This window comes from Pan troglodytes, chromosome 6 (genome assembly GCF_028858775.2).
Source record: "Pan troglodytes isolate AG18354 chromosome 6, NHGRI_mPanTro3-v2.0_pri, whole genome shotgun sequence".
NCBI lineage: Eukaryota > Metazoa > Chordata > Mammalia > Primates > Hominidae > Pan > Pan troglodytes.
Genome location: NC_072404.2, coordinates 172,380,773 through 172,403,965, shown reverse-complemented (window position 1 = coordinate 172,403,965; position 23,193 = coordinate 172,380,773). Strand labels below are relative to the sequence as shown.

Sequence of the window (23,193 nt, the reverse complement as noted above, 5' to 3'; positions counted from 1 at the left end):
GGGCAGTAAAATGTACAATGAAACCCATTCTGCTTCTGCCAGCTCTAATGGAGGATGTAGCCTCTGGTCGGTCCCACAAGGAGGAACTACGCACACTGCTGCTTTAAGATGTGACGTTTCCTAACCAATTTACTTCTTTCAATTTGACTGGCTAACCTACTCTTTCAAAACAACAATCAAGAATCTGCACAGCCGGGCGCGTGGCTCACACCTGTAATCCCAGCGCTTTAGGAGGCCAAGGGAGGTGGATCACTTGAGGTCAGGAGTTCGAGATCAGCCTGGCCAACATGGTGAAATCCTGTCTCTACTAAAAATACAAAAATTAGCCGGCATCGTGGTGCACGCCTGTAGTCCCAGCTACTCGGGAGGCTGAAGCAGAATTGCTTGAACCCAGGAGGCAGAGACTGCAGTGAGCTGACATCGTGCCACCGGACTCCAGCCCGGGCGACAGAACGAGACTGTCTCAAAAAAGGAAAGAAAGAAAAGAAAGAAAGAAAAGAAAGAAAGAAAGAGAAAGAAAGAAACAACAGTATCACGAAGCCACAAAGAAACATCTGTGGAAACTTCAACTCTTGGTTTTTTTTTTTTAAATTGAGACAGGGTCTCACTTTGTTGCTGATCTTGGTCTCAAACTCCTGGGCTCAAGGATTCTTCCCACCTCAGCCTCCCAAAGTGCTGGGACTGCAAGCATGAGTCACCAAACCTGGACCTAAAACTCTTGTTTTTATGGAAGTCCTTTCATCAAAAAACCAAAAAACTATAATGGAAATCAGGATCTATTTAGATGTATATAAACTACATTATCAATTCGACAGAATGACTAACATCAAACTTAGAAAATAAATGTACATCTTCAAACACATAACAGCAAAGATTCTAGGTGTTAAGTTTAATATGCCAACTACAAGATACGGAATTTAGAGTATCAAAATGTTCTTTTTCTTAAGTAGATTTGTTCCCAGTATTTTTAAAATTACAACTTAGAAAAAAACTTGTTCCTATTTTCTTGTAATTATTCCAATTTAATGTTATCAGCTTTGCTGGATACATAATAAAACAAAGATAAAATATTAATTGGAGAATGTGCCTAAGGGTATACCACTGCACAGTTCTTTCCACTCCATTTGGAAATAATCAATATAAAATATTAGGGACTTCATGTAATAAGTTACAAGGTAAGGAACCCCCAGTTATGAAAGATTTCCTCCCTGGTAGTTAGAATGACATGGCAACATACAGGATTCAAGCCACACGGGTCCGACCAGTCTCTAGAGAAAAGACAGGAGTCGACTCCCGTAAGTAGGAACACCGCAATCTTCTTTCAGTAACTAAAAACCTGCCCATCAGTCACAGCACACAAGGCAGAGCAGCCAACAAGCAGCAGGAAAGCCAGCGTTTCTTCACGTCTCCCTCATTCCCTTGGCTGAGTGACTACGTGAGGTTATTTTCACTCCAGCTCCAGTTTGCTGCCAAGGATCTGAGGTGGCATTTTGGCAGTGATGCCAGTGGCAGTACCTAGCAGAAACAGAGGGAAGCTACTAATCCACTCTCACTAACAGAACAAGAGCAGAAATCTCAGTACCAGTCTTCCCATGCCAGACATCTGGATCATCCCCTCTGAGCACTATATATAGCAAGAGGCCATTCAATGTGCCACACACCAAGCACACATGCCCTCGCAAGTCCAAACAGCTCATCTTCTATCTGCACTTGTGTGCCTGTGTTTGTGCATATGGTGGTGGGAATGGGAGGAAGACACCTCCCGAGGCAGTGAGCACAGAGGTGAGAACGTGGGTGTGGGCGAGGGCCGCGTGGCCAGCTGGGGAATGCTGTGATTTACTTCACCACCAAAAACACTCTCACTGAAAGCCTGCTCTGTCATGTACGTGCAGCATCCACTAACAGCACTCGGTATTCATGCAGCACTCCATCAAATGGCTAGTTTCCTTACCAAACGAAGGCTACCCTACAAGGAAAGCATAAAGGCAGTATGAGAGCCACCCCCTGGAGTGGATGCCCTCACCTCTGCGCTCCTCCTGCACTGCTTACCCTTAGCCGCTCCACTTCCTTGCCTGGACTCATCCCCCAGTCCTGCTGCAGCTCCCCACTGCCTGCCACTGGAGGCTCTTATTTAAGGTCAGTAAAAAACCCACAGCCCCACCCACAGACGTTTCCCAGCTCTCCTTGTCCAACTTCTCTCTCCATCTGCCTTCCACCACCAGCTTTCACCCCTCCACTGGCCCGCTGAAGAAACCACGGGAATGCTGGCCGGGTGCGGTGGCTCACGCCTGTAATCCCAGCACTTTGGGAGGCCGAGGCGGGCGGATCACGAGGTCAGGAGATCAAGACCATCCTGGCTAACACGGTGAAACCCCATCTCTACTAAAAATACAAAAAATTAGCCAAGAGAGGTGGCGGGTGCCTGTAGTCCCAGATACTCGGGATGGTGAGGCAAGAGAACGGCATGAACCCCGGGAGGCGGAGCCTGCAGTGAGCCGAGATCACGCCCGCGCCACTGCACTCCAACCTGGACGACAGTGAGACTCCATCTCAAAAAAAAAAAAAAAAAAAAAAAAAGAAACTACAGGAACGCTAAAGGCTCAAGGCCAACTCTCATTCTACATGTGGGTTTTCATCCTTTCCCATTACATAAATATAATTTACTTAGCAATGAGTCCCAGATGTAATAAGCTCCAAGCTCAGGCCTCTCCCGGGCATCAGACACAAATAGACAGATGACTACTTGACACAGCCACTTGGATGTCCAGCAGACATCCTAAATAGAACACGACCAAAATTTAACTCTTAATCCTCCCCACCTCCTACATACCTGGTCATTTTCTAGTAAATTCTACCTTGAGCTCCGAGGTGCCTGTGAAATGTTCACCTTCGCCAACGTCACTACACTCAGCACACAGACACAAATAAATCACAAAGTTCTGCCGAGTCTACCTCTGAAATAAATGAAATTCATTCACTGTTCTTTATCTTCACCAGCATCATTATCCCTTACCCTGACCTACGGCAGCCCCTAATTTCATCCTGCTCTGTGCTCTCAGAGATGTCAGCTTATAAATGTGCAGATATTGGCTGGGCACGGTGGCACACACCTGTAATCCTGGCACTTTGTGAGACCAAAGTGGGAGGACTCCTTGAGCCCAGGAGTTGGAGACCAGTTCGAAAGCGTGCCACAGCACTTCAGCTTGGGTGAGAGCGAGACCTGTCTCCAAAAAAATGAAAATAATTTAAAAAAAAAATTAAAACTAAAAATGAATAGCTGAGCACAGCAGCTCACACCTGTAATCCCAGCACTTTGGGAGGCCAAGGTGGGTGGATCACCTGAGGTCGGGAGTTCGAGACCAGCCTGATCAACATGGAGCAACCTTGTCTCTACTAAAAATACAAAATTAGCCGGGCGTGGTAGTGCATGCCTGTAATCCCAGCTACTCAAGAGGCTGAGGCAGGAGAATCGCTTGAACCCAGGAAGCGGAGGCTGCGGTGAGCCGAGATCACACCACTGCACTCCAGCCTGGGCAACAAGAACAAAACTCCATCTCAAAAAAGTCGAAAAAAAACAAACAAAAATGAATAAATGTGTAGATTATTATCACAACAGATACAATCTGTGGTCCTGCCCTGGACAAAACCAGCTATAAAGTACATGTCAATTCAGAATTAAATTGAAATAAAAATTTACTATACTGGTTAATACTAGATCAAGCAAGAAAATTTAAAAAGCTATCCAAAATCACAGACTCAGGCCAGGCGCAGTGGCTCACTCCTGTAATTCCAGCACTTTGGGAGGCCAAGGCAGGAGGACTGCTTGAGCCCAGGAGTTCAAGATCAGCCTGGGAAACACAGTGAGAACTCTGCGCAACAAAAAAAAAATTTAAGTAGCTGTGCATGGTGGCATGTGTCTGTCATCCCAGCTACTCAGGAGGCTGAGGTGGGAGGATCACTTGGGCCAGAAAGGTTGTCAAGGCTACAGTGAGTCAGGACTGCACCGCGGCATTCCAGCACAGGCAACAGAACGAGACCCTATCTCCCATCCAAGAACTAACCAGGCCCAACTTATCACAAACAAACAAACAAAAATACATACATACACACACACACACACACACACACACACCCCTGGTCAAGAAAAACAAGGGGACAGACAACCTGTAACTAAGAATAAATGACAACTAAATACAATCTGGGTTCCTCGGATGGTTTCTAGAACAGGAAAAGGACATTAGCAGAAAAACAGGTGGAATATGAATAAAGTCCACATTTAACAGTACTGCAGCGATGTCAACTGCTTACTTTTGAGAAATTCACCACAGTTACCACAGTTACAGAAAGATTAAGGAAAGTTGGGTGAACGGTATACAGGAAAATCCCTGTACTATGTTTACAACTTTTCTGTAAATCTAAAACTACCTCAAAATAAAGTTTAAAAACTTCAAAAAGACAAAGTGTACATCAAAAGGACACAGAAACCAAACTGGACCGGGTGCGGCAGCTCACACCTGTAATCTCAACACTTTAGGAGCCCGAGGCAGACAAACTGCATGAGCCCAGCAGTTCAAGACCAGCCTTGGCAACACGGCGAAACCCTGTCTCTACGAAAAATTTTAAAAATAAAAAAAAAAAAAATTGATAGGGCAATTCCTGACCTTAATGAGAATGTGGGCTTCAAAGTGAATTGACTGAATTGAATTTAAAACCTACATTTAAAATTCTTGAGTTCATGTCACTCTAAAAAGCCAGCAAGCACTAAGAATCAAGGATTTACCACCCTGCCTTCCCTGTACAGGGAAGCAGTAATGTTCACAGCGTAGGAACTTGGAAGTGGAACTGGGTGTTTATCGTAAACAAGCCGTGGTTCCTTGGAAAACTACCTACTCACTGTGGTTGCTTCCCCACCCTGTGAAGTGGGTGACATCCACTTCCATGGTTGTTTATAGATGATGCTCTCCAAGGGAAGAAAGCCCTGGGCTCCATCTAGAACATCCTAAGAGCTACCTGCTTGTGATGAAGTAGAAAGGAACCAGTAATACACGGAGTGGATGGTCTCACACAATGAGGAAGTGGGAAGGAAAGAGAAAAGCAGGCAGGAGCGATGGGCACACAGACAGCCGCCTGAGCACAGTCAGGAGAACTCATCTGCAGAGATGCCACACCCTCACCAGGGAGCCAGCAGGAATAGTCGAAGGACTTTGGCTCCAAATCACCCCCACCCCCATCTTCATACCACCTCATTCCACATTCAACTGTATAAATATTGAGAGAGTAATCCACCATCAAATACACACTGCATGATTAAATGAAGCCTTCAGCAATACTGAAGATACTCCTAGCTTACTTGGAGTAAAAAAAAAATTATATATATATACATATATATGTATATATTTTGAGACAGAGTCTTGCTCTGTCGCTAGAGTACAGTGGCACAATTTTGGCTCACTGCAACCTCCAACTCCCTGGTTCAAGTGACTTTCCTGTCTCAGCCTCCGGAGTAGCTGGGATTACAGGTGCCCACCACCATGCCTAGCTAATTTTTCTGTTTTTAGTAGGGACGGGTTTCACCATGTTGGCCAGGATGGTCTCGATCTCCTGACCTCGTGATCCGCTCACCTCAGCCTCCCAAAGTGCTGGGAATACAGGCGTGACCCACAAATTGGAGTAAATATTTTAAATTGACAAGTTTTGTGTGTGTGTTTTTTTTTTTTTTTTTTTTTTAGATAGTGTCTCGCTCTCTGACGCCCAGGCTGGAGTGCAGCGGCACAATCTCGACTCACTGAAACCTCCCCGCCTCCCGGGTTCAAGCAATTCTCCTGCCTCAGCCTCCCAACTAGCTGGGACTACAGGCATGTGCCACCACACCGACTAATTTTTTGTGGTTTTTTTTGTTTTGTTTTTTGGGTTTTTTTTTAAGTAGACACAGGGTTTCACTATGTTGGCCAGGCTGGTTTCAAACTCCTGACCTCAGGTGATCTGTCCACCTTGGCCTACCAAAGTGCTGGGATTATGGGCATACACCATATCCAGCCAAACAAGTTTTGCGTTTTGTTGTTGTTGTTGTTGTTGTTTTGAGACGGAGTCTCACTATGTCACCCAGGCTGGAGTGCAGTGGCACAATCTCAGCTCACTGCAAACTCCACCTCTGGGGTTCACGCCATTCTCCTGCCTCAGCCTCCTGAGTAGCTGGGACTACAGGCATCCACCACCACATCTGGCCAATTTTTTTTTTGTATTTTTAGTAGAGACAGGGTTTCACCATGCCAGCCAGGATGGTCTCGATCTCCTGACCTTGTAGATCCGCCCTCCTCGGCCTCCCAAAGTGCTGGGATTACAGACGTGAGCCACCGCGCCCGGCCCACAACAGTTTTTTAATAGAGTTTTTGGTAAAACCATGAGTTGGGAGACGGTCAGGCTTAGTTCTTCCAACTACTATTGACCTTTAACATTCTTTTCAAAGACTCAGAACAAAAACAGTGAGACAGTATTCAAAGACAGGACAGGTATGGTGGCTCAGGCTGAGGGGGGCGGATCACCTGAGGTAGAGAGTTCGAGACCAGCCTGACCAACATGGACAAACTCTGTCTCTACTAAAAATACAAAATTAACTAGGCATGGTGGCACATTCCTGTAATCCCAGCTACTCAGGAGGCTGAGGCAGGAGAATTGCCTGAACCTGGGAGACAGAGGTTGCAGTGAGCCGAGACTGCACCATCACACTCCAGCCTGGCCAACAAGAGCGAAACTCTGTCTCAAAAAAAAAAAAAAAAAAAAAGACTCGACAAAAGTTAAGCAGCTGGCTAATGTCTGGCATATGCTACCACAGAATCTCAGAATTAAAAAGTTGTTGTCTCTGGCCAGGTCTGGTGGCTAACACCTGTAACGCCAGCTAAGACTCGGGAGGCTGAGGCAGGAGACTCACTTGAACCTGGGAGGTGGTGGTTGCAGTGAGCCAAGATCACACCACTGCACTCCAGCCTGGGAGACAGAGTAAGACTCCATCTCAAAAAAAAAAAAAAAAAAAAAAAGGTTGTTGTCTCCAAGTACTTCGAGAAAAGTGCCATATTGGGCGTCTTCCTCAAATTCTTATTAAAGGACCTTTATATCACCAAGTTCAAGCTCTGACTCATAAGGCATCCACACTTCAATAACCACTAATTAGTGCAACCTTTCTCTGCCTGAACAAACGCCAGTGACCAGAACTCATTATCTCCAAAGTCAAGCCCTGAATTTTAGTTAACTACAGGAATTCTTCCTTATGCTGGGGAGCGGGGGTCTCCAAGGAATTTTCACCCTTTGGTCCTTATTCAAATTATGCGATACAGGTTCAATTTCTCTTCCGCATAGTTGCCTTTGGATATTTGGGGGCTTTATCTTGGCAAGTTTTTCTGTCTCTAGGCAAATATACCCTTACAATTCTTCACAGTTCCTCCTGAGAAACCCTGACCTACCTGGTCCCTCCCCTCTGAGCAAGCTCCAATGTCGTAATGTCTTAGTGCCCCCAGTCCAACACAGATACTCCAGGGACAGTCCAACTGCCACCAACAAAAGATAACAAGACCCACAGCTCTCTTTCTGATCAGGACGGGAATATGGACCAGGATGCCACAATTAACAATAAAATTCAGGCAGGATGCAACGGTTCATGCCTGTAATCCCAGTGTTCTGGGGACAGAGAATGAGAGAACGCTTGAGCTAAGGAGCTCAAGACCAGCCTGGACAACAAAGGGAGACTCTGAATCTACTAAAAATAAAATAATTAGCCGGGCGTTGGCCAGGCGCGGTGGCTCATGTCTGAAATCCCACCACTCTGGGAGGCTGAGGCGGACAGATCACCTGAGGTCAGGAGTTCGAGACCAGCCTGGCTGACATGACGAAACCGTCTCTACTAAAAATACAAAAATCAGCTGGGTGTGGTGGCATGCACCTGTAATCCCAGTTACTCAGGAGACTGAGGCATGAGAATTGCTTGAACCCGGGAGGCGGAGGTTGCAGTGAGCTGAGATCATGCCACTGCACTCCAGCCTGGATGACAGAGCGAGACTCCGTCTCAAAAAATAAAATAATTAGCCAGGCATGATGGCACAGCGCATGGTCCCAGCTACTCGGGAGGCTGAGGTGGGAGGATGGCTTGAGCCCAGGAGGTCTAGGCTGCAGTGAGCCGTGATTTTACCACTGCACACCAACCTGGGTGACAGAGCAAGACTCTGACTCAAAAAAAAAAAAAAGTAATAAAACTCTGCTAAGTCCCCTGGTCTTTTCTAACCTGGGGGCACGGTCCTGCCTTCCCATTACCTTTGGGCAGGTGAGACTCTCAAGGGAAGGGAGGGTCACACCTTGCCCAACTGTTTCATTTTAGTGAGACTGGCCCCGTTAGTCAACCAATCAAAGCCTTCCTAATATTAAAAGAATATTGTCATTCTGATTGAATTTAATCATACAAACTTACTATTTATAACACACACTATGCTAGCTTTGGAAATAATAAAAGTCATCAAGTTTAGTGGAAGACAGGCATGTAGACAAATATGCACATGGCTGTTGCAGGGTCTCACACCTGTAATCCCAGCACTACTGGGAGGCCGAGGCTGGAAGACTGCTTCAGCCCAGGAATTCCAGATAAGCGTGAGCAACACAGCAAGCCCTCATCTACACAAAAAATAAAAAAAAATTTAAAAAGACAAATATGCACAGAGTGCTGGGGAGATGGTATAGAGACCATGAGGAAAGGAAAAATTAACACTGACATTTTACTGATGAAATGAAAAACAAGAGTAAGCTCCCCAGGCAGAGAACACAGGCAAAAGTATTCCACACACAAGTTAACAGCGTATGCTCAGGCAAAATAACGACAGCACACAGCCCATGTGGGACGCAGCAAGTTAGTAGGGTGGAATGTCAGTGTGAGGGTGCTGGGAGTAAGAGGGAGGGGAGGGAGTCAGGACAAGAAAGAACAAGGCGCAACTGAAGAATTTTACAACTAAGGAATTAGGACTCTTCCACTGTAAGTAGAAGAGTTAAGCGGTGGTGTGAACTCAACAGGAGTATGTGGAAAGATAACTTCTAACTACAAGGGAGATGGACTTAAGAGAGTGATGACTGGACGGCAGGGTTACGAAGATGCTCCAAACGATATGTGCCGGAATCAGAAACGACAGGAATGCAACCAAGCGCAGACAGGAAAGCTATTTAGGAAACTGTTTAGGGTCCTTCTCCAAGGCAAGAAAACTTCACCAACAGGGTTCCATGCACATCCACAAACGCTAGGACTGGTGCAGAAATCTTCCATTCCTATTTAAAATATGGCAATATTAAAAAATAAGACTGGGCGCAGTGGCTCATGCCTGTAATTCCAGCACTTTGGGAGGCCAAGACGGGTCGATCACTTGAGGTCAGGAGTTCGAGACCAGCCTGGCCAACATGGCGAAACCCCGTCTCTACTAAAAATACAAAAAATTAGCTGGGCAAGGTGGTGGGCGCCTGTAATCCCAGCTACTCAGGAGGCTGAGGCAGGAGAATCGCTTGAACCCGGGAGGCAGAGGTCACAGTGAGCCAAGATCACACCACTGCACTCCAGCCTGAGCCACAGAGCAAGACTCCATCTCAAAAAAATAAAATAAAGCCGGGCATGGTGGCTCACGCCTGTAATCCCAGCACTTTGGGAGGCTGAGGTAGGTGGATCACCTGAGGTCAAGAGTTCAAGACCAGCCTGACCAACATGACGTAACACCATCTCTACTAAAAATACAAAAATTAGCTAGGCATGGTGGTGTGCACCTGTAATCCCAGCTACTCGGGAGACTGAGGCAGAAGAATCGCTTGAGACCCAGGAGGCAGAGGTTGGAGTAAACCAAGATCACACCACTGCACTCCAGCCAGGGTGACAGAGCGAGACTCCATCTCAAAAAAACAAATAAATAAACAAACTTCTTATAACCTGAATGACAACAGGTAATTTTAAACGTGACATGCTAATCATCAAGTCATATGATGCTTAATTACTTTACTAATAATTGAGGCTTAGTTATTAGCCGATTAAGGGGGAAAGGAGCTGGGGCAACAATGTGTTACTGACTCACGTGTCACACACTGTTACAGGTACGTATTCCATCACAGTCATTCTGTGAGTTACTGTTTGTAGGTGAGGAAATGGGGGCTCAAAGGAATTAAGTAAATGTTGATGTTCCCGCAAGTTCAAAACCCAAGTCTGAGCCAAGCACAGTCACGTGCACCTAAAGTCCCAGTGACTCAGAAGGCTGAGGCAGGAGGATGGCTTCAGCCCAGGAGTCTGAGTTCAACCTGGGCAATATACCAAAGACACTGCATCTTTAAAAATAGTAAGAATCCAAGTTTGCCTCCAGAACTCATGCTAGCCTGTATTGTGGCACTATGCCGTCAATGTACACAATTCCAACGCTCAAGGCTATGGGACATTCTCTCACCAGTACTTGAAATCTCAAAATTACCTTTTTAGTTTTCATCAAATGCCAGTAAGACTAACAAATTTAGAATATAAATTAAATACAAATACGCATTACAGAAACAACAAAATGAAAATAGCTGGCCGGGCGCGGTGGCTCATGCCTGTAATCCCAGCACTTTGGGAGGCCAAGGCGGGCGGATCACAAGGTCAGGAGATCAAGACCATCCTAGCTAACACGGTGAAACCCCGTCTCTACTAAAAATAGAAAAAATTAGCCGGGCGTGGTGGCGGGCGCCTGTAGTCTCAGCTACTTGGCAGGCTGAGACAGGAGAACGGTGTGAACCCGGGAGGTGGAGCTTGCAGTGCGCCGAGATCGCGCCACTGCACTGCAGCCTGGGCGACAGAGCAAGACTCCATCTCAAAAAAAAAAAGAAAAAAAAGAAAACAGCTGAAGGTCTAGAAAGAGAAATCCACGTGTCTCCAAGGAAACCTGCAGAGCTGGCTGAAGTGCTGATGCTGCAACAATCTCCACTGTTTGCTGCAAGCTAACTCACTCCTTACTGCTTCAGTCATCACTGATGTAAGACACAATTTAAAATTTGACAAACTCCATGAAAGGTTACCTGCATTCAAATTTTTTTATTAACCTCAGAATTTCAAGGCTACCTATACATTTCTATCAGTATTTCCCTATAGAAGTATTTTTGGTAACACTATCTTTTTTTTCCTCAGACCTCTCAAAAACAGTGTTTAAAAAAAACTGATAAAACTATATATTAAATATCCAACTGTGTATTAGATGATAAAGCAGCCTGAAGCTGTAGAAATACTAATGCATTCCAAAACAATTTTAAGCAAAAAGTTGCCTAATCAAGATATACAACTAGGTACCAATTAGCATTATTTGATACATACTTGGACGATTTCCCTAGTCACAGAGAAACTAAGTTGTATCTTTAACTTTTTTTTTTTTTTTTTTTTTTTTTACTACTCCTTGCAGAGCAGGGCTACCCCATAGGCAGTGTGCCCGGAGTAGCCTAATATCATTTAAGTGTAAAATACATGGATTTATTTCTTAAAAGACACCATTTGTGGCAATAAAACATTTTAAGTGGCCTTCATCTCCCTAAGGTTGGCCCTGAATCCTTCTGGCCCGCCCAGCACTGTGAGGATGAACACAGAGGACAAAGCTCCTCTACTTCCCTCTTCTCCTGGCCCGTGTGTTCAATGCACATTACAGAAAACAGGTGATCCCAGAAAAATGTGGGCCCTCAGGAGGACTGGAAGGCACACTCAAGCTGCCTTCCCTGCCCAGCGAGAGCCTGGACTCCAGCCCTCCACCCTACAGAAGCTCAACCAGGAAAAACCAGCTTCCCTCACCAAGAAACCAGTGCATCACCAGCATTTTAAAATAATATACTAAATCAAAAGAAGTAATTTCTACAGCAGATCACTCACATCAGAGCTCTACAAGCATAGGTGTCCCATTAGAACCCCACTTGGCAAAAACCTTTTTAAAACCGTGCTGCTCAAAAGACTCCATAAGCCAAATGCAGCTATTTAAATCTGAAGTCATTAAAATTATACACAATTTAAAATTTGGCCCCTCAGCAATCTTTGTTTGGATATGACCCCCAAAAGCACAAGGAACAAAAGCCGAAACAGACAAGTGGGATTACATCACACTGAAAAGCTTCTAGACAGCAAAGACACAGGAGTTAAACAACCTTGGAAATGTGCAGAAGGATCACTTGAGCCCAAGAGCTTGAGACCAGCCTGGGCAACACAGTAAGACACCATCTCTACAAAAAGATTTAAAAAATTAGCTGAGTGGGGTGGCACACGCCTGTACTCCCAGCTACGCAGGAGGCTGAAATGGGAGGATCACTTGAGCGCAAGACATCAAGGATGCTGTGAGCCATGTCATGTCACTGCACTCCAACTTGGACAAGAGACAGGGCAACGCCCTGTCTCAGAAAAAAACAAAATATATAAAAAATAAAAATTTTAAGCCAAGCGCAGTGGCTCATGCCTGTAATCCCAGCACTTTGGGAGGCTGAGGCCGGTGGATCACCTGAGGTCAGGAATTCAAGACCAGTCTGGACAACATGGTGAAATCCTGTCTCTACAAAAAATACAAAAACTAGCCAGGAGTGGTGGCGGGCGCCTGTAATCCCAGTTACTTGGGAGGCTGAGGCAGGAGAATCACTTGAACCTGGAAGGCAGAGGTTGCAGTGAGCCGAGACCACTCCATTGCACTCTAGCCTGGGCAACAAGGGCGAAACTTCATCTCAAAAAATAAAATAAATAAAAATTAACAAAAAACTTCAAAGTTAAAAATGATAAAATAAAAGTGACAGTGCTGTAAAGTAGCACTTTAAAAGAAATCACAGCTGGGTACAGTAGCTCATGCCTGTAATCCTAACACTTTGGCAGGCTGAGGCAGGCGGATCACTTCAGCTCAGGAGTTCAAGACTACGCTGAATAACACAGCAAGATCTTGTCTCTACGAAATATAAAAACTCAGTAGGGTGCGGCAGTGTGCACCTGTAGTCCCAGCTACTGGAAGTGGCTGAGGCAGGAAAATCACTTGAGCCCAGGCAGTCGATGCTAGTGAGACGTGAACGCACCAATGCCCTCCAGCCTACGTAACGGAGCAAGACCCCGTCACAAAAATAATAAATTTTTTTTAAATAAAAAATAAAAAAACAAATCACTTCAGGCTGGAAAGGAATTTGCGTAGAGCAGGAAGATATTCTCTAACTACAAAATTAACTTTTTTTTTTTTTTTTTTTTTTGAGTTTGAGTCTCACTCTGTTGCCCAGGCTGGAGTGCAGCAGCACAATCTCAGCTCACTGCAACCTCCACCTCCCTGGTTCCAGCGATTCTCCTGCATCAGCCTCCCGAGTACCTGGGACTACAGGTGTGTCCCACAATGCCTGGCTATTTTTTTTTTTTTCAGACAGAGTCTCACTCTGTCGCCCAGGCTGGAGTGCAGTAGAGGGATCTCGGCTCACTGCAAGCTCCGCCTCCCAAGTTCACGCCATTCTCCTGCCTCAGCCTCCCGAGTAGCTGGGACTACAGGCACCCGTCACCACGCCCGGCTGATTTTTGTATTGTTTTAGTAGAGACGGGGTTTCACCATGCTAGCCACGATGGTCTCAAACTCCTGACCTTGTGATCTGACCACCTTGGCCTCCCAAAGTACTGGGATTACAGGTGTGAGCCACCACACCCGGCCCATAATTAACATTTCTAATAACAATTATGAAACTTCTTTAAACTATTAACTAGGTCCTACTGTCTATTAAGGAAGCCATAGAAAACTTTTCAATTAAGAAATTAAGAAAAAATATTTCTTAGGAAAACTAGGTTTGTTAATTTCTGCAATTTCCAAAAGCAATACATCTAAATCAAGTTTAAAAAAACGAAAAATCTCTATTAAAACCATGAAAAGAATTAGCCTAATCGCCATTAATCAAAAATAACCTTCTCCAATAAATTCAATGACCTCTAAGTTTAGGACTTTTAAAAAAACACGTCACATAAAGATTAGGCGTGGGTAGCTCATGCGTATAATCCCAACACTTTGGGAGGCCATGGCAGGTGGATCACCTGGGGTCAGGAGTTTGAGAACAGCATGGCCAACATGGTGAAACCCCGTCTCTACTAAAAATACAAAACCCAGTCAGACGTGGTGGCGCCTGTAGTTCCAGGTGAGGCAGGAGAACTGCTTGAACCCGGGAGAGTTTGCAGTGAGCTGAGATCGCACCACAGCACTCCAGCCGGGGCAACAGAGCAAGACTCCATCTCAAAAAAAAATAGTGGTTTCTAAATTCATGTGAGGCCAGGCGAGGTGGCTCACGCCTGTAATCCCAGCACTTTGGAGGGCCGAGGCACACAGATCACCTGAGGTGTTCAAGACCAGCCTGGCCAACATGGCAAACCCCCTTCTCTCTACTAAAAATACAAAAATTGGCCAGGCATGGTGGTGAGCGCCTGTAGTCCCAGCTACTCGGCAGCCTGAGGCAGGAGAATTGCTTGAACCTGGGAGGTGCAGGCTGCAGTGAGCCAAGATAGTGCCACTGCACTCCTGCCTGAGCAACAGAGCAAGACTCTGTCTTAAAAAAAAAAAAAAAAAATTACCTGGGTGTGGTGGTGCACGTCTGTAATCCCAGCTACTCAGAAAGAAGGCTGAAGCACAAGAATTGCTTGAGCCTGGGAGGCAGAGGTTGCAGTGAGCCAAGATCACGCCGCTGCACTCCAGCCTAGGTGACAGAGTGAGACTTGGTCTCAAACAACAAAAAAAAAAAAGCAAAAACAAAAAAAGTACAGACAGGTAGGGAAAAAAAAACCCACAGCAGTGAATTTTCATTCCTTATCACACACATCACTTACTTATTTCATTCTTATCCAGTATGTCCTAAAATATTTCTGAAACAAACACAGAAGTTATTTCCCCATTACTCAAGATCAGAGACCATTTCTTCAACTGGCACTCATCACCTATTAGATACTTCCAAGCTTAACTCCCTTTCATTAAAAAATCATAATAGGCCAGGCTTGGTGGCTCACACCTGTAATCCCAGCACTTTGGAAAGTCGAGGAAGGTGGATTGAGGTCACAAGTTCAAGACCAGCCTGGCCAACATGGTGAAACCCCATCTCTACTAAAAATATAGAAGTTAGGCCAGCGCGCTGGCTCACGCCTGTAATCCCAACACTTTGGGAGGCCGAAGCAGGTGGATCACCTGAGGTCAGGAGTTCCAAACCACTCTGGCCAACATGGCAAAACCCACTCTCTACTAAATATACAACAATTAGCCAGGTGTAGTGGCGAACGCCTGTAATCTCAGCTACCAGGGAGGCTGAGGCAGGAGAATCGCTTGAACCCCAGAGGTGGAGGTTGCGGTGAGCCAAGATCGCGACACTGCACTCCAGCCTGGGTGACAGTGTGAGACTCTAAAATAAACAAAGCAACACTCGGTTAAGTACTCAGTCTCCAGTGCTGCTGAAACTTATTTTTTCCAACTTTCTTGAACTCTGGATTCCATTATTAATCACAGGAAGGTCATCAGGACATACACAAACTAGAAAGAATCTAATTCAATCAATACTTTCTAAGCACTCTGTGTCCTGGACATTCCTATAAACACAAATAACTTCAGATTAAAAGCCCACCCAAGTGGTATATGCCATCTCAAGGTGGCAGAGAGGAATAAGTATTAATTAGTACACAGTTCATAAGCATACCAACTAGAGCACACACGTATATATGCACAACACAAATATAAAACACACTTTTAATTTAAGCCTTTGGTGGCAAAAGGTAGGTAGAAAAATATCAAAGGGGGAAAAATCATACGTAGTGTAAACTAAATCACCCTTCCAAAGACACGTAATTTTGCAACACAGCTTAAAAATTCTAAAATACGGCCTGGCGCAGTGGCTCACACCTGTGATCCCACCACTTTGGGAGGCCGAGGCGGGTGGATCACGAGGTCAAGAGTTCAAGACCAGCCTGGCCAAGATGGTGAAACCCCCGTCTCTACTAAAAATACAAAAATCAGTCGGGCGCAGTGGCAGGTGCCTGTAATCACAGCTACTCGGGAGGCTGAGGCAGGAGAATCGCTTGAACCCGTGCGGCAGAGGTTGCAGTGAGCCGAGATGGCGCCACTGCATCCAGCCTGGGCAATATGAGATTCCATCTCAACAACAACAACAAAATCTAAAATCTGGCCAGGCACCTGGCTCACACTTGTAATTCTAGCACTTTGACAGGCCGGGATGGAAGACTCACTTGAGGCCAGGAGTTCGAGACCAGCCTGGGCACACAGGGCGATTCCACCTGCGCGCGCGCGCGCGCACACACACACACACACACACACACACACACACACACAGCCAGGTGCGGTGGGTCACGCCTGTAATCCCAGCACTTTGCGAGGCAGAGGCAGGGGATCACCTGAGGTTAGGTGTTCGAGACCAGCCTGACCAACATGGTGAAACCGTCTCTACTAAAAATACAAAAATTAGCCAGGCGTGGTGACACGCGCCTGTCATCCCAGCTACCTGGCAGGCTGAGGCAGGAGAATGGCTTGAACCCAGGAGTGCAGTGAGCCAAGACCGCGCCACTGCACTCCAGCCTGGGACACAGAGCAAGGACTCCATTTCAAGTAAATCAGTCAGTCAACTAATCATCAATCAATATTCCTTCTCAAGTAGGATATCTCCAGGAACATGAAACAGGTCAACAGTGATTTATGTCCATACAAAAACATAAAGGGTTTTGTTTGACAAAACACCTCATTAATATCAATACAAAAAAAAAAATCATATTTTTACTAGTTGACTTTTCTGCAGGTAGGCGTTGTCGTTTTTCCATTCCTACATCATCGTTTCTAACATATTCTTGTTTTCACCAACTTTGCTCTTCTTCTCATCAACCTCATTTTTTTGAGTTTGATATTCTCAAATTCTATTCATCCTGGAACTACACCGTTTGCTAAATCCTGCCACTGATCCTACTTACTCGCTAATGAGCCTGCAGTTACCCGCCTCTCACCACCAGGTGGGGTCCTGGACAAATTTAACCAAACCAGATTTTGAACAGAATCATTTCTGAGGAAATGAAAAAGTTTTAAAAAGGTTTCCAAAAAACGCTGTTAATCCAGTGTGTAACCTCGATGCAAATAAATACTAAGAAGTAAAAATCCCGTCAAAACGTCAACTCACAAATACAAAGGCTAATTACATTCTCTTATTCCTCAACCGATATCTGTAAGCATTAACCAATATAGAAGCTGACCTTTACAGCAGACGACAGTAAGGTGTCTGTGCGGTCCCGCGGTGACACTCAGTCCACAGCGACACGTTCAGGATGACTAAAAATACCTGCCCAAGTTTTGAAGTGCCCTCTTATAATACTCTTTAAAGTGACAGCCGGACGCGCGGGCTCACACCTGTAATCCAGCACTTTGCGAAGCCGAGGCGGGTGGATCACCTGAGGTCAGGAGTTCGAGACCAGCCTGAACAACATGGTGAAACCTCGTCTCTAATAAAAATAGAAAAAATTAGCTGGGCGTGGTGGCGCATGCCTGTATTCCCAGCTACTCGGGAGGCTGAGGCAGGAGAATCGCTTGAACCTGGGAGGCGAAGTTGCAGTGAGCCAAGATGGTGCCATTGTACTCCAGCAGGGGCAAGGGCTAAACTCCATCACACACACACACACACACACACACACACACACACACACACACGGCCGGGCGCGGTGGCTCACGCCTGTAATCCCAGCACTTTGGGAGGCCGAGGAGGCGGATCACGAGGTCAGGAGATCAAGACCATCCTGGCTAACACGGTGAAACCCCGTCTCTACTAAAAAAAATACAAAAAAATTAGCCGAGTGTGGTCGCGGGCGCTTGTAGTCCCAGCTACTCGGGAGGCTGAGGCAGGAGAATGGTGTGAACCCGGGAGGTGGACCTTGCAGTGAGCCGAGATCGCGCCACCGCATTACGGCCTGGGCGACAGAGCAAGACTCCGTCTCAAAAAAAAAAAAACAAAAACAAAAAAAAAAAACGTGCAAACAGACCATTCCACCCCCACCTCAGACCTGGATTTGGGTTATCTAGGTTGAAGACTGATGAGGGTGACGGGTACCACTGTCCAAAAGAGAGTTCACAGAAGGGAATTACGGGCTTGCTTAAAAATGAGAGCTAATGTGCGCCCCTCAATTACAGGTATCACACTATAATACCATATCCATATTTTAGTCTTCACAACATTCAACACTCCCCACCTAGTGTTCCGGAAAAACTGTCCTACAGCCAGAATTACTTCCCAAACCTAACACTTTCATATCCAGAAGAAAATAAATTTTAAAACACTGTTTTGAAGAGAGTGCTGAACTCATCTCAAATTCTTTAAGAGCTTTGCCCTCTGAAATTCCCAACTTTCTCATCTTCCACAGCACAGATTAAGCCTAGACACTTTTCAAAAGCTTCTCAACCCCTTTGTTCCCCCACTTCCTGTCAAGTCTCCACATCTACCAACTTAAGGCAACTTACTTCCCAAATTTCACAGTCTGCATAATCCACAAAAACCCACAGCTCGTTAAAGTGTGCATAAAAACTATTCATCCCTTTATCACAGAAGGCAGAAAGAAATGTGAAAGCACAAACTCCAAGGGAGCTTAAGGCCCTCAGGAGTGGAAACAAGTCTGGAGTAGGCGAGGCGCGGTGGCTCACGCCTCTAATCCCAACACTTTGGGAGGCCGAGGCAGGAGATCACTTTAGGTCATAAGTTCGAGACCACCCTGACCAACACGGTGAAACCCCCGTCTCTACTAAAAATACAAAAATTAGTCGGACGTGGTGGCGAGCACCCGTAACCCCAGCTACTCAGGAGGCTGAGGCAGGAGACTCGCTTGAACCTGGGAGCTGGAGGTTGCAGTGAGTGGAGATCGCGCCACTGCACTCTGGCCTGGGCAACAGAACAGACTCCGTCTCAGGAAAAAAAAAAAAAAAAGGAAGTCTGGAGTAAACCCAGAGAGAACGCGGGACGGGTGGACTGGCGGAGGAGTAAGGCGGCTGCATATAATTCCTTTCAGAAATCATGAATCGTTCTGATACGCAACACTATTTGGAAAAGTGCGGTTAAACACGAGGCAGCAGCAATCAAGCTTTAATGGTTAACGTCTGTTTCCTTTCTTCGGTCTTCACTCTAACTTTTCTACTAAATCAATAATTTGGCTTAAATTGTAGCGACAAATCCTTACTAAAATTCGCAACTCAATAAAAACGTTGAAAACTACAAAGAGCGCCGCTCAGCCTACTCTTCCCAAACAGGCTGAAGCCTCCGAGCTCGCAGGCGGCACCCCTTCGGTGGTGGCACGATCGTTCTACTTGGGCTGTTTCCTGCCCCGTTTACGTGAGAAAGTTAGCACAGAAGTTTACCTCTGATAGCAAACCCATCCTTTAAAAAATTCGCTAGCGCCAAAACCTTTCTCGAGCCCATATATGATTTGCAGTTTACACTACGTGTGTCACTGACCTTCTTCCTTAGGTAAGAGTTAATGTAAACTTCTTATATAAACTTCAGTTGCATCAACTACGGTGCAGATTCTTTAACGCAAAGCAAAGCAGACAAACATTCTGAGTAAGAAAGGCAGCCTGCTCTTCCACAAACTTCTGAACAATCCGTCCGGAGTTCTAGAAACAGGGCTTTGCGGTCCCCCACCTGCTTCTTCTCCCTCCGAACTTGGCGGCACGGCTGCGGCATTCCTGCTCCGCAAGCCACTCGCGTTTCTGGTTTCAGACTCGAGTGCGGGAGCCTTAGAAAAAGAAGGCGCTCCACGCCTCCCACGCTGCCGGCCCCGCCGAGCCCCAGCCGGCCGCTCCCAGGCCCGGCCCCACCCCCAACCGCCGCCGCGGAGGCTGGGCCGCGTTCCGGCAAGGACGCCGGGAGGGGAGGACGCGGCCGGGCGGCCCCAGACCCCAGCCCCGGCCCCGGCCCCAGACCAGACCCAGAGGACCCCGCCCACCCTTCGCCCCGCAACCCCGGCCACGGCCCCCGCCCCGTCCAGTCCTTTCCCCGGCCGGCGACCCCGGTCACCCCCCGCGCTGTTGCCAGGCGCCGGGTGAGGTCCGCCGTCTGCCGGGCGCGCGCGGGGCCCTAGGCGACCTCCCCCGACCCTCGGAACAGACCCTCACCGAGGACGGAAGCGGCCGGTGGCGGGACGCAGGGGAGGCAGGGTGACGGCCCGAATCTCCTCACAGCTCCAGGACTGCTGCGCTGGTGGTGGCGGCGGCTCCTCGCGCTTTCCTTTCTCTCCTTTCTCCAACAACAAACAGGAAATGCGTCACGCGGCGGCGGCACGGCGGCGTCAACTTCCGCCCGACCCAGACGCCGCGCATGCGCAGTTTCCACTGCCCATACCGCGGGCCCAACCTCGGGGGCGCCCGCCCCACCTTCGCGAAGGTTCTCGGCTCTTCCGCCGCCCCGAAGAGCCCGGGAGACTGGGGGCGAGGGGGCGGGGAAGCCCAGGGCGAGGGGGCGGAGCTCGGGGCCGGGTCTACGGTACCGGGGAGCCCAGACGCGCGGAAGGCACAGAGAAGGCCGAGAAGATTCCAAATGGCACTTATTGTTGGGCCAGAAGGAGCCCATTCTGGAAACCGCGAAGTCGTCGCGCCCTTCATCTTCCTCTTGACCGGCGGCCCCCGGAGCGCGTCTGCCGCCTCTCGCTCCGCGGTCCTGCGGTGGAGCTGGGTGGCATCTCCGCACAGCGGGACGAAAGCTGGGGCGCGGGCGCGGGCGCGGGCGGAGAAGTCCACGAAGGAGAAGAAGAACAAACCAAGCGGCGGCCAGCGAAGGCGGGCGAAGGCGCCAGCCCCCGCTTGTCAATTTAGGGAAGCCCGGATACCCTAAGTTCCCCGGCGAACGGGAGCGCGTGGAGACTTCGCCAGGGAATAATGACTGAAGGAAACGGAAGCAAACTGTGGCAGAAAATACAGATGAAGCTTTTTAGGTTAAATCGTGGCAGTAGTTTTCCTGAAAACGCGGCGCATTTTGATAGCTGGACTTTAGGTCATCCCCAGGCTCCCCAGCCTTTCCCGCGTCCTCAGGGGTTCTGGTTCTAACCCTGGAGACCAACACCACATGCGTGTAGATGGTGACCAGCAGGAGCAGGGAGTCTCAGACCCAGTGCAGTCAGACAGGCTCCCATTCCCAGTAGCGAAAGGGTCCCGCAGACCCAAAGCCTAAGGAACCAACAAGCAGTTCGTCCATGGAGCCTGGCCTGGATCTCCCACTGTCTTCCTCTCCAGCATTCAGCCAGATGTTTGCTACTGTGTTGTGTTAGTCCTGGCCCACCTTATCCTTTCCTTTAAGAAATAAAAATCTCAACTGGGTGCGGTGGCTCACGCCTGTAATCCCAACACTTTGGGAGGCCAAGGCGGGCGGATCACCTCAGGTTGGGAGTTCGAGACCAGCCTGACACATGGAGAAACCCCGTCTCTACTAAAAATGCAAAAAAAGTTAGCCAGGTGTGGTGGTGCATGCCTGTAATCCCATCTACTCCAGAGGCTGAGGCAGAATAATCACTTGAACCCAGGAGGAGGAGGTTGCAGTGAGCGGAGATCACACCATTGCACTCCAGCCTGGGCAACAAGAGCGAAACTCTGTCTCAAGAAAAAAGAAAAATCCGTTTTTGTCACACCTTTCCTGAACTTCAGATCCTGTGGCATGCTGACACTGAATTCCGGGGGGCCTGCTCAGCCACCTTCTGAACTAACAACGCTTATGAATTCGTGATCGTTTAAGCCTGGGAGATATTCAAGTAAAAGGCACTTTAACACTTGAATCACTTTTGGTTTAAAATAGCTCGTTAGTAATGAAAGAGTTGGAGAAATGCCACCCTGAATTATGCCATATTAGGATACTGATTACTAACTAGTTCACTGATTACCACATTAGTATGCCCTCAAACTGAGGGCACATGGGGACCTGCCAATGCAGGGAGGGGCATTCTGTGAATCCCCCATTATTTACATAAAGACAGATCATCCCAAAGGGACTCAATTGTCTTGACCCCCTCCCTGGAAGTCTCATCAACAGGGAAGAATGAGCCAGTATCACGGGAGAAGAGCTTCAAGGGACGTCAGCTGCACACCCAGACAGATTTTGCCACAGGCCACCACCTATTCTGAAGGCAAAAAATCATTTTCTCTCCCCTGAGCTGCCTGCATCTGCCTCCCCTGTCTTCTATGAAGGGGCTGTATAAGCTTCCAGATCTCACTGGATTCTGGGATGCCCTAGTACATGTTATAGATTTGTATACTTTTTCTCTTACGAATCTGTCTATTGTCAGCTTAGTTCAGAGACTCAGTTGTGAAACCTTCAGAGAGTACAGGGAAAATTTTCCGTCTACACCTGCCTCATTTTAGACAACTGGAACACTTGGTTAATGGCTGTAATTGTTATACTTCAAAATGAAATACTGCCTTTTTTTTTTGAGACAGGGTCTTGCTCTGTCACCCAGGCTGGAGTGCAGTGGTTCAATCATGGCTCACTGCAGCCTTGACCTCCTGGGCTCAAGCAGTCCTTCTGCCTCAGCCTCCCAAAGTGCTGGGATTACCAGCATGAGCCGCTGTGCTGGGCTCATTTTTTGTGTTTCTTAAACTTTAATTGTATTACTGCATGTCATTGCTAGCAAATGATCAGTTAGCAAAGGAAAATCTGACTGGATTCTCTATTCTTACTTGAGACTGAGTCTCTCTCTGTCCTCCAGGCTGGAGTGCAGTGGCACAATCCAGGGTCACTGCAACCTCCACCTCCCGGGTTTAAGTGATTCTCTTGTCTCAGCTTCCTGAGTAGCTGGAATTACAGGCATGAGCAACCATGCATGCCTACTTTTTTGTATTTTTAGTTGAGATGGGGTTTCACAATGTTGGCCAGGCTGGTCTCAAACTCCTGACCTTAGGTGATCCACCCACCTCAGCCTCCCAAAGTGCTGGGATTACAGGCATGAGCCACCAAGCCCAGCCTCTATTCTCTTTTTTTACTGGTTATATAAATGACTGTTCAAAAGGAAGAAATAATTGTGTTAGTATGGGCATCTCATAATAAAACCTAAAATAATGTCAGCAAAGACTGGAATTTCAGATATGTGCACAGCTTGGCACTGTCACATGTAACCTATCTGCTTGCAGATTGATGGAGGTTTAGTTCCATCTCAGTGTGGACAGACAGTACTATCATGGGACATTTTAC

General features: G+C 47.2%; 1 protein-coding gene across 6 annotated transcripts in view; it reads right to left on the bottom strand.

Annotated features, from left to right (window-relative positions):
* The window catches only part of DNAJB6 (DnaJ heat shock protein family (Hsp40) member B6), an 81,534-nt gene extending 61,222 nt beyond the window's left edge, over positions 1 to 20,312 (bottom strand). For 3 of the 6 annotated variants that reach the window (XR_010159088.1, XR_010159087.1, XM_054655424.2), the window contains exon 1: positions 20,136 to 20,284. The gene's annotated coding sequence lies outside the window, so the exon portion shown is untranslated. Of the gene's footprint in view, positions 1 to 19,476; positions 19,845 to 20,135 lie in introns of those variants that run through there. The other 3 variants (XR_010159089.1, XM_016958509.2, XM_054655425.1) reach the window with 3 other exon arrangements.
* Positions 20,313 to 23,193: the final 2,881 nt, after the last annotated feature.